An 11,458-nucleotide genomic window follows, 5' to 3' on the forward strand; every position below is an offset into this window, starting at 1 on the left:
ATTTAATTAGGAACACACAATACTGCCATTTAATTCCTATGGAAGTCAGGATGTAAATATCTGAAAATATGGGGGAGACGGGGTATGGTTGTAACATCAGGAGAATTGTAATGCCGCCATTTCCACGACTAAGGGATGAACTAGGAGTCATTTGAGCATTTCAGTGTTTACCCACCTCCTTCTCAATCTCATATGGTTGTTGTCAGGAAACCAGCAAATGCAGAGTGAGTTGCTAAAGTAAGTTTTGACCAACACTAAATTTTGTTTAGTACTGATACATTTGAAGATAAATTCATATGGCCTATATTAAAATAAATGGTGTTGTCTTTTAGGCAAAATGTGAAGCATTTTCCTGTTTCTAATTTCAAACCACTATGCTGATACAGGTAGCTTAACAATGGCTGACGGGGTTTGGTTGTAGCAAGTATTGTAAAATTGTTACAACCATCCCCTCACATAAAACTATAATTTCTTGATTGCATTCATTTCAAAGTATGCCTAGGCAGTGAGGGAAAAAAGACAGAGAGAAATAAATTTATCTTAGAAATGTTGAAAGCCATCGCTGAAGATACTGAGACTAGATGACAAAAACATTTAAGTAGTCTGTACGAAGTCATTTGTCAATTCAAAGCCAAAAGAAGTGAGGACAAAAATCAACCAAGAAGTCTTTGAACAAACCTGCACTTCAGGCCTACCAATGTTTAAATACTAATCATATTATATTATCCAAATTACTCCATATGTTTTCTTTCTAACCCAGGTGCATTAGTGTTTATTAGGTGTTTATACTTTTATGAAAGTTTGTTCTAGTAGACTCATTTACACACATACCCAAGTTAAACATAGTGTGTTTGAGTTATAGTCAACTGAGAAACATAAATTGTTCTTTTTTTAACAGTACACATCTTTTTGAAGCATATTCTACGGTATGGCCTTTGTTTTTGCTTGTTCAGTCAAACTTTTACAACTCTCCCCACTTTGTGTTTCAACCCTCCCTGGTAGTGGGATGGGTTGTAACAAAGGACCACCATGTATTTTACATTACCACTCGAAATCTATGATATTCTTGCAGGGTTTTGAGTTGTTGCCATTTGTAGTAAACAATTGTGAGTATTTTATATAAAAGTTTGAGAACTGTAGCTCTAAAACTTTGGAGTTACAGGTGCTGAAACAATAAGTGTTACAACCATACCCAGTCTCGATTACATGACTCACATAAATATAGAGATATTTAACAGGTGAAATTATTAATTATTAATTAAATGCAAAAAAATTTCTTTTGCAAAAAATGCAAAAAGTTCATGCTACCCTGGTATTGAATAATGAATGTAGGACATTTAAGTAGAGCAATGCAATAGCAATTCCTTCATCTCAAACAATTTGTAGAAACCAAAGCTAGGAACAGTGATGGGTATACCACAACATAAAATATCAAAGTCTCAATAACTTGCCATGTGTTCAGTGTCATCTTGGTCTTATGTCAAGATAAGAACAGTATGATGAGAGGACTGTTTACAGTTGTCATTGAACCAAAACATTTAGTGGTCAGTTCATGGTTCAGACAGTTCTTTTAGGTTCCTCTGCAGTAAAAAACCTTGTCAGAGTACAGCCTGTTATGCAAAAAGTACATAAACATTGAACAGTTTAACATGTGATTCAGAAGTGCACAGAATGTCAAATTAAGCTCCCTGTAAAGGTAATGGTGTATTTTAACTAAATCCTGGCATCATAGAAATAGCTGAATATCTGTAACTTCTTATGAATAGTAGTATATTTATTGTTTCTCATCATGATAATGTAGATGAAAGAAAAAGATTTAAAAAATACACAAAAATATCTTAGCTCTTCTATATTTGAAATAGTTTCCATAGTGGTCTGATAATGTAATGCTGTCTTGTAACACCTTTGACTCTGGACTGGACTGGACTCAACAGCACATTACTCAACAATGACACAGCATTAAACATGTTTTCCCACATGGACTTCAATTAATTGACCTTTTTCCCTCCAACTAAAGTTCTCTTTCACCTGCCCTCTCTTATTGGCTGAATTGTACAAAAACAAGAAGCTTCCCCATGCTTCAGGGTATTGTTTGACCAGTTGGGGGCTGCTTTTTAATTTATTTTTTTAATGTGTGGTAAATATCTGGGGGTCAGAGATAGTCTGTCATTGATTTGATCTTAGCTCAGGCTTTAAGTATTGAATGGCCACTTTTGTGTTTGCTTGTTTGTTTCCTCATTGTGTGTTTTATCACTCTTAGAGTGATATAATATGAACCTAAATGTTATCAGTTCTTATCTTTTCTTTAGTGTGGTTTACATAAAATATAAATATTAGGCAGTTAGTTTTCCTTCAATACAGAGGAAAATTTTAGCCATTAGTAACTTTGCTTCCATCATTAAAGTTGTACAAAGAATATAGAATAAATCAAACGGTGTAAGAAAATGTGGTTTCCATTGTTTTATTTAGAATTAAATTACTTAAATCACAGAGCCTGAAGACTGAAAATGTGTGACTGCATAAAGCTGGTTAAAACTGTAAATATTTGTTCTTTTTTCTTAGCGTGTGTATTTCTGTGTGTGTTTTGGTGTATGCAATCACGTGTTTGTCCACATTATTCTTCTAGACGATTATTAACATTTTTCTGCAACGTGTCATGTTGCATATGAGTTATGATGCCTCCCCCAAAGCCTCAAGAACAGCTCTAACGTCATTATTGACACTGACGACAGCTGTTTGTGTTAGGTGCTGTGTAAAGGTGGAAGGGGTGGATTTAGTGACAAAAGGGGAGGCAGGCAAAGACGGAGGGGAGGATGAGGTTAGTGTTTTTGTTTTGAACAGGGTTATGAGGATCGTGTGTGAAGGGTTCAGGCGAGAACGGAGCCAGAATGTAAACACATTTGTGAAAATGATGTGTGTACGCCCATAGATCTGTATGAATAAACAGTGGACTAAGGTTACTATAATACAAAGGCATGCACACATGCACATACTGAGGCACATTGTTGGGTCATACAATTGGGTTGGGTCATACAATGCAGGACATAAGCACATTGGACTGATGGGTGACTGATGTGGCTTGTTTTGCAGGTTATTTCTGGGTCCAAAAACCAAAGGTGGCCATTGCTAACTTAATCTGTTGTGTGTTGCTAACTTAACACATTTTTGACTTCATAACAGCTGCCCACAAACCATAGATTGATGTCATAGTGGTTTAATTTACGAAGGAAAGCACAGCTATGTTTCAATCAGCCATGCAGAGATATTGCTTTTGAATACACTTTCATGTCACAAAATAAGCAACTATTGATCATATCATTTACCAAACAGAGATGTCTTGCATGCACCCTTTTGCCATATGAATTCCATATTTAGATATGAGGAAAAGGTTTGGAGAGATGCTGTTTCTGTAGCTTAAATTTCAGTGACTGTTCTATGTGATCAAAATCACATCAGTGAGGCTGGTCACCATGTCATATCCTTACATCCTTGTCACAAGACGGACGTTAGAAAACAATGTGTTTCTCTTTCAGGATCAGCTATACAGGCAGATGAGAGGAACAGCAATGGGTGTGACCTATGCGTGCGCCTATGCCAATCTATGTTTAGGAGTGTGGGAAGAAAAAATTAATTTTGAACCCATCCAACATATACCTGGACAAAATAAAATGCTTTGGAAGTTATATTGATGATTAGATGTTTTTCATACAATGTAAAGAGCATGAGGACCTTGTGTTTCACAAGTGAACAACACCAACAAAAACTTGGAACTGTCTTTGGAATACAACAAAAAGGAAATAAATTTTTTTGATATTATAATTATGAAAATGGTTAATAGAGATCTGCACACTACAATTTTATTGACAATCAACAGATCCAAACCCAATTTTAAGAGCCAACATTGTCTATAACCAAGTCATTAATAGACAATATTCCATATTTAGCTGAGATAAAACGACATAAATAACTAGAAGCACTCAAAAAGCACAGACTTCAGCCAAGCCATAGAGTAACTCACTTGAGAAAAACCCCAAAAGGTCCATCGGCACACCTAGTACACCAGATTCAGAAAATCAACGTGATCCAGGTCAAACAATATCAGATTATAACATTTACCATGATGTTTTGCCATCACAGAAAACAAATATAACTCCAAAATTCTTTTTAAAACCCCAGATCTTTTAATAAATGCTGATTTGAACAAGTCTTCCCTACCTAAAGCATTGCTTATACCTGTGGAAACACTGGAGAGTTTGCTCCTGGTTGATGCTGAGGAACTTGGTTGAGTTTTCTCCCAATTAAATCCAACAACCTACCTAGTAATTAAAGAGTGACAAGGAAGACTATGTGCTTATTTCTTTACCAACTCAGGAGCATGCTCAGTTCCTGGTAAAAGGAGTCTGCTTCCCCAGGGTTAGTGGGGCACTCAGGTGTATAAAATCTACCACAGTATTCTGCAAATATGCCACGGATTTTCCTGTGGTCAGTAACCGTGGAACCTGAAGTGGTCTGTATGCAAGTTATTTAAAGGGACACATATGACTGTAACGCCTGGTGGGCCAGGCATCTGCCAGCTTTGTCCCTAAACTCATATGCATACAGGATGAGCTTTTAAAAATTGTAAATTACTTTCTTCAGACAGGTGTTTTCCTCATCTTGTGAGGCCCCTGCTGAGGAAGAATAATTTAGATCCCACTGTTTTAAATAATTACCAACCTCTGTCCATCATTTTTAAGTGAAGTCACAGAAAGAATTGTTTATATTCAGTTAAATAAGTGTTTGGACAAAGACAATATCTTGGAAAAATATCAATCTGGTTTTAGGACAGACCACAGTACCAAGACAGCCATTTTAAAGATCCTTAATGACCTCAGGTGTAACTTGGATGCACAGAAACTTTAAGACTTGATTATATTGGATCTTGACAGTAGATCACCAGATTTTATTAAACAAACTCAGATGTTTGGTGGGCCTCTCTGGTACTGTTCTTAACTGGTTTATATCTCACAGGTCAACAGTTTTATGTAAGTATGGAGACCTGCTTCTCAGGGACCCATAAAATCCAGTGTGGGGTTCCCCGAGGACCAATTTTAGGCCCAGTTCTTTTTAATCTATAGGTGTTGTCACTTGGGAATCATTGATTTTTATAGCTATGTTGATGATACACAGCTTTACATCGCCATGTCTCCTGATGACCTAGAGCCAGTTAACATCCTTTTAAACTGTATTTTAGATATAAAGTCATGGATGGCAGAACGTTTCCTACAGCTCAGTCAGGACAAAACTGAAGTTTTATTTATTGGCCTTGAAGAAAAGAACAAGATCATTTTACCAAAATTACAGAACTTTAAATATTCTCAGTGTGTGAAAAATCCGGGTGACTCTGAGCTGGATTTTATTCCACAGATTAGAAATGTCACAAAGACAGGATTTTACCATCTTAAAAACATCATTTCACACTTCTCTCTCTTATCAGCAAGGAGGTGCTGATGCATGCTTTTATTTCTAGTAGAATAGATTATTGTAATGGCCTGCTCATTGGTCTTCTCAAAAAGAGTATTTCTAACCTACAATTACTTCAGAACACATTACTCCAGTTTTAAGATTGGTGCATTTACGCTGCATGCATTTCAGGATCAATTTGAAGGTTCTTTTAGTTGTTTATAAATGTCTTAATGGTCTGGGGCCTTCTTATTTATCTGACCTTCTTTTTAAATTAGGAGTCCTTGCAGACCCTGAGATCCTCTGGTACCGGTGTCTTAGTTGTTTCCAAAGTCAGAACCAAAACCTTTGGTGAGGCCTTGTTCCACCACTAGACCCTTTGCCTGCCAGAGCACCTCAGGGCTGCAGAGACTGTTGATGTTTTTAAAAATAGGCTCAATACCTACCTTTCTGAGTGTACATGCACTTTGTTTGCATGTGTGTGAGTGTGCATGTGTGAAAGAGACTACAATGAGGATTTTAACTGTGTAGCTTTGCACATGCATGAAAACACTTTATAAATAAAATTTGATTTTATTTGAATGTTTCTGGACATTATCTGATGAGTTAGAAGCTGTAATGGCGAAATTATCCCTATCTCTGAGCCCTTAAAAAATTCCTGGATCCAGACAGTGATCCGGATCACCCCTAAAATCTAATCACCTGTTCCTTTTTTCCATTTCTGATATTTCCTGAAAATTTTCTCAAAATCCACCCATAACTTTTTGAATTATGTTTCAAACAGAAGGACAGAAAGACATACAAACTAATGCTGCCAAAAACATATATAATATACAAAAGCTGAAGAATGAATGCAGAATAAGCTTTGGCTATGCTCAACTCCTCTTACTAAAGTAGGACCAAGTTAGGAGAAGACATTCTTGACAAGATGCCGAAACAGTATTCATCTTGAGCTGCAACTAGAAGATGGTCTGTTGTGGTGCTTCATAATGTTTTGGAAATTGCTGCACTGAATGCATGGGTCCTCTACTGGACCTGCAGCTATGCCAGAATTTTTAAGTTGGCAATGTCGATACAGTAAATCAGTATCAGCTGACATCCAGCACTGTTTAGTTACTTTTTGCAGGTTATTTCTGGATTCAAAATATGAAGGTGGCCACTGCACATTTCAGATTCCATTAGTCTTGACAATGGTAATCAAACTGAAGTCTGATTGAATTTTAGTGTAACTTTAAGGTCACTATTACTCCAGTCCTAACAGGTTCATATTTCTTGCTAACACTACCACATCTAATAAAAAATGCCAAAACCCATTATGCATTAACTTCGTTAAGGACTAGCTTTACAAACTGTGTCATGTAGGAGTGCATTAGGTAAGTGTGATGAAAAGTTGCAAGAGCTTTGATGCTTTACTAGCACCTGCATTACATAGTGTATTACAACATATTGTACACACAGGAAGTTAAAAAATAAAATTGTTGCAGCTTCTAATGTTGTTACACCTATAGCTGCTATTTTAAATCAGAGGTGAATGTTGATTAATTTGTTTACCAAAGAATTGCTCTTTTGTGTACTGAGAAAACACTTTCCTTCAACCACAAAGCTTGAACCAAAATAAACTGTAATAAAGAGAAGTGGCCATTAAAGGTGGAAAGTCACCACTTTGTTATAAACTGTCATATGCTTCCTGTATCTACTGAAAGAGTTGTATGGACTACAAGGTTAAGAGTGTGCACGAGTTAAAGAGTTTTCCGTGTTCACCAGTGGTTAAAGGTTATAAACTGTGCAAACAGCGAAAGGATTTGTGCATCAGCTCTTTTTAAATACTACCCCTGTGCCTCTTCTATTGATAGTATCAGACAGTGTGTGTCGATGTGTGCTTGCCGTTGACCTTCAGGACACTAGCTCAGACTGCTGTCTCCATGGTGAGGAGCTGCTTCCTGTCATCAAAAGGCCTTATTTCCTGTGTTGTAGGCGCTAGTTGAAACTTAACAAACTGGACACTTTCAGTAGCCTTCATAGTACATTAAAATGTCTATGTAGTGGTGGTGCACATGACCGAGGTACTGAAATATCTGCCTTAAAACAAATCTGAACGTACTACCCACCTAAAAAATTGGCGATTCTTCTTCCCGCTGTTCACTCGCCAGCATGTTGCGGAGACATCATCCAGGAAACCGTTTCAATTATCAAGAAGTCATGCACATTGTATGACTCACTCTCTGATCTTGATTTGATTCTAGCCAGCACGAGACCAAAGGTGGAGCTGATTTGTGTAGGGGAGGCTGGGTGAAGTTTGAGGCCAAACTATGTGCAGAGGAAGTGTCTCAAAATAGCAAAGGCAGGTCAAAGCCATTGTGTGAGCTGTTCCAGTGTCTTTTCTTTTCCTCCTGTAGACTTCATCCCTGTCCGCCCCACCCCTGCATTATACTAACTGGACAGCAGACACACAGGCACCATAGGGGAAACAGTTTCCCTGCACGCTACTCTTTCAGGAACACTATTGTAAAATATTGGGGGGAGTGCTTTAAATAAGATGATACTGCAGATGAGTGTGCCAAATGTAAACTCTAATTTTAATTATACACTGTAACATGTTGCTTGGTAGTTTGTCACAGTGAGTTATTTATCAGTTGGACATCTGTGTAATGTCTTGTTACCTGTATTTAAAACATACTGTATATGACCTATCTTTTTTCAACATTATAATTAGAAAGTTTAACTTTTCATCCACTCTGAACCCACAGTGTCCTAATAACATTGCTCTTGATTCATCATGAGACACATTATAGAAAATCTCATGACCTTTTCTACTTAAACTGCAACCTTTTGCAATAGATTCGTGAGTGATTGCCAGTGATTACGTACTCATGTGGATACACACAAACACAAAGTAAGTTCTGCAGTCTGAAGACAGTTTAGTGAAGTTCAGGTTATATTTTAAGATTTCAGCCTGGGATTTTTTTTTTGTGTGTGTGTGTGTGTGTGTGTGTGTGTGTGTGTGTGTTTATTTTGATCACTTTTAACTGCATACTGTATTACAGCTAGACAGTGTATTTATTGAGCTCAACAGGCAGGCAGTGTCTGATGTCAATGTAATATTCACATTAACATTATTTTTATTCATCAGCATTTATTTTTAGTCTTGGCCTGGATATTTGGAACCTGTTAGAATTCTGGAGGCTAAAACAGAAGTCATCAGACCATAGCTGATGGATTCCCACACCACTCCCAGTGTAGCCTAGACTTCAAGACTGTTTCCAAATTCTAATAAGGTCATATTTGGAATCATGGACTCTATATGAAAGATGGATGTAGCCAGTTTGAAGTCCAATGGCTGTAACCATGTAGCAGAGGTGACATAAATGCCCAGTGGGTAGGTGCACCAATATGTCTCCCAATGCAGCTTATACTGTACATAGATTTAAGTCTTAAAACAATTTAAGTTGACACTTTATCCAAATATTAGTCTCCTTTACAACTTAGATAGACATTGGAATACTATCTAAGAAGGAAATGTGAGTGAAAATGTAATAATGACACAATCTTTGGTAGCTTAGACCAACATAGTTATGCCATGTTGCATATGGACATGTATGCACATGTAAGTACACACAGGCATGCACACACACACACACACACCATTATTCATATCATGATATGTAATCTGAAACAACATGATTGTGTCATTTTGCCAACAAATAATTGAGATGCCAGTTTACCATAAATATATGTTAACATCTATATTTGCTGCAACAGTAAAAGTTGTCAACAACACCTTCACCTGATGTGATTCAAATAACATTAGAAAAGGAAAAAGTCAACTCAACTTAGAAAAGAGACTGTCCAAACATAACAGGGGTTCCCAAACTATTTCATGCAGTAAAATAAAACAATAAGCATAACACACTGCAATCACAGCTTTAACAACCAGATAAACCCACTGACAAATAACCTGGACTAATAAAATGTTCCTCATTGGCAAAGTTTACAGCTGTTTCTGAGCCTAACAAGGACAGATGTGAACAGCAGCCTATTTGTACAGACTTGTGTACTATGAGCCACCTTAGTACTGAAATAGTCACCTGTCATTTTAACACAGCTCTTAAAATTAGCTAATATTTTATCTATGATACTAGGAAATCCCATGGGACCCCCTGTATGTCCAAAGTTGGAATAACCAGTAGCTTTTATGTTTGGGCTGATATAACAGTACAACAACAAACCACAACAATATTAACAATAGAATAAAGTTTTGACAACAAATAGTCCCAAGACAATTATTACAGCTACATAAAAAGGGCCATGCAGAATCTCAACTAGTGTTCATTATATTATGTTCGGATCAAAGTTTGCAGCTTATAACACACCAGGTGTTTCTCCTCTATCACTTATTTATTAAACAGCAAACTCACATGTTGCTGTTGCTGATTTGAGTCCATTTTACCTCCGTGTGTGAGGTCAGAGAAAAGACTGCTGGTAAACCCATGAAAAATTTAATATTTTAATTTAATGTTTCCTATTATAAAAAGTTTATTTCATTTGAGAGCATTTTTTTATTAATGCATTTATACAAATTTTGTTATTTCCCTTACCTCATTTGTCCAAATGCAGATACCCATTATTTGTCCCATAAGGGCGAGTACAGACTGACGCTTATTCGACCCCTCTGAAGTCGAGTGAGGCTGTGGCAGCAGTTCTGTGGTATCTGATGAAACTGCTCTTCTGACAGCACTTGACATTTCAGTCAACATGGCACTGCTCTCTGCACGGTGAAGCAGTCAGCATCTTTATGTAGGCTAATAGCTGATATGTATTAGGCAGATCTAAGATTTTGAAAAATGTACACCCTATCACACATGTGCATCTTTGTAAGTGTTCTGCTGCTTTCAGTCTTCCCAAAAGCAGCACTGGATGCAAAAGAAGAAAAAAAGTCCAGGAAAAGGGTAAATTTTTTCCCTTTGTGATATCTTTTGTTTTTTGTTTATATTTGGATCCTCATTAACTGCAGCCAACAGCTCTGCTTTGACCACTGAAATGTTTCTCTGAATAGAAATCCAGCCCCTAATGCCTGGACCAAGTACCTAAAATCCTCTGATGTCTAGGACAGAGAAAGGTTAAATTTCCTGTGGTTGACTGAACTTTATGATCCATTGTGTGATCATGTGAGGAGAACCAAATTCATCAGACACGTGCGAAGAACATCTGTCTAAATTTGGCTGCTGGTTTAATAGCGTGCTCCCTCTTTCAATCAACTTGATGTACAAGCATGTCCACACACACACACACACACACACATACACACATACACATTAAAGGCTGCATATTATAATATACAAATAATAATCTGGGGAACCAGGTTTTTAAAACACCACATGTTTTAAATGTGGAATTTATATGTAGCTTTAAAGATTATTCATACTTTATTGACCATTCAGTTTAGGCTCCAGATAAGGCTGTAGAGGACTTTAACCAAAACATGGCAACAGCTGTTTGATTGTATGATTGCTTTGCTGCCATTCAGCTGTTATCAGTCAAGTATTCTCACTCAGCAAGAACCCAACTGCAAAACCTTTGTGGGTGTCTGCAATTCATGCCAAAGGTCAAAGAAAAATAGAACCCAGGTTGGAAAATCATGAAGTAAAAGATTTGCAAGTGTGACGTCCTTTTACTTGCTCCCAGCTACTATATATTATGTACATATTTCCAGGATTTCCTTATAGGCTGCTTTTGTCAAACACAATGAAATTAAACATCTTTGCCTTGAACCTTGTTTCTTTTCCCCCTTATCTGATTACCTTGTCAAACGTGCTCATTTGTCTTTGTGTATTATTAAGATCATTTCATGATTAGATTATGTGGTGCACAAGTCTGCATTATCAAAAACCATGCTTATTATTTTTTTTTAAAATAGACTAAACATTTTATCTTTTAACTAGTTGATATCATTAAAAAAATGAAAACCTAAATGCTTTGTATTGTAAGAGTCAAGAGCAGCGTTGTACTTAAACTGCAT

The sequence above is a fragment of the Melanotaenia boesemani genome, chromosome 22 (genome assembly GCF_017639745.1).
Source record: "Melanotaenia boesemani isolate fMelBoe1 chromosome 22, fMelBoe1.pri, whole genome shotgun sequence".
NCBI classification, from domain to species: Eukaryota; Metazoa; Chordata; class Actinopteri; order Atheriniformes; family Melanotaeniidae; genus Melanotaenia; species Melanotaenia boesemani.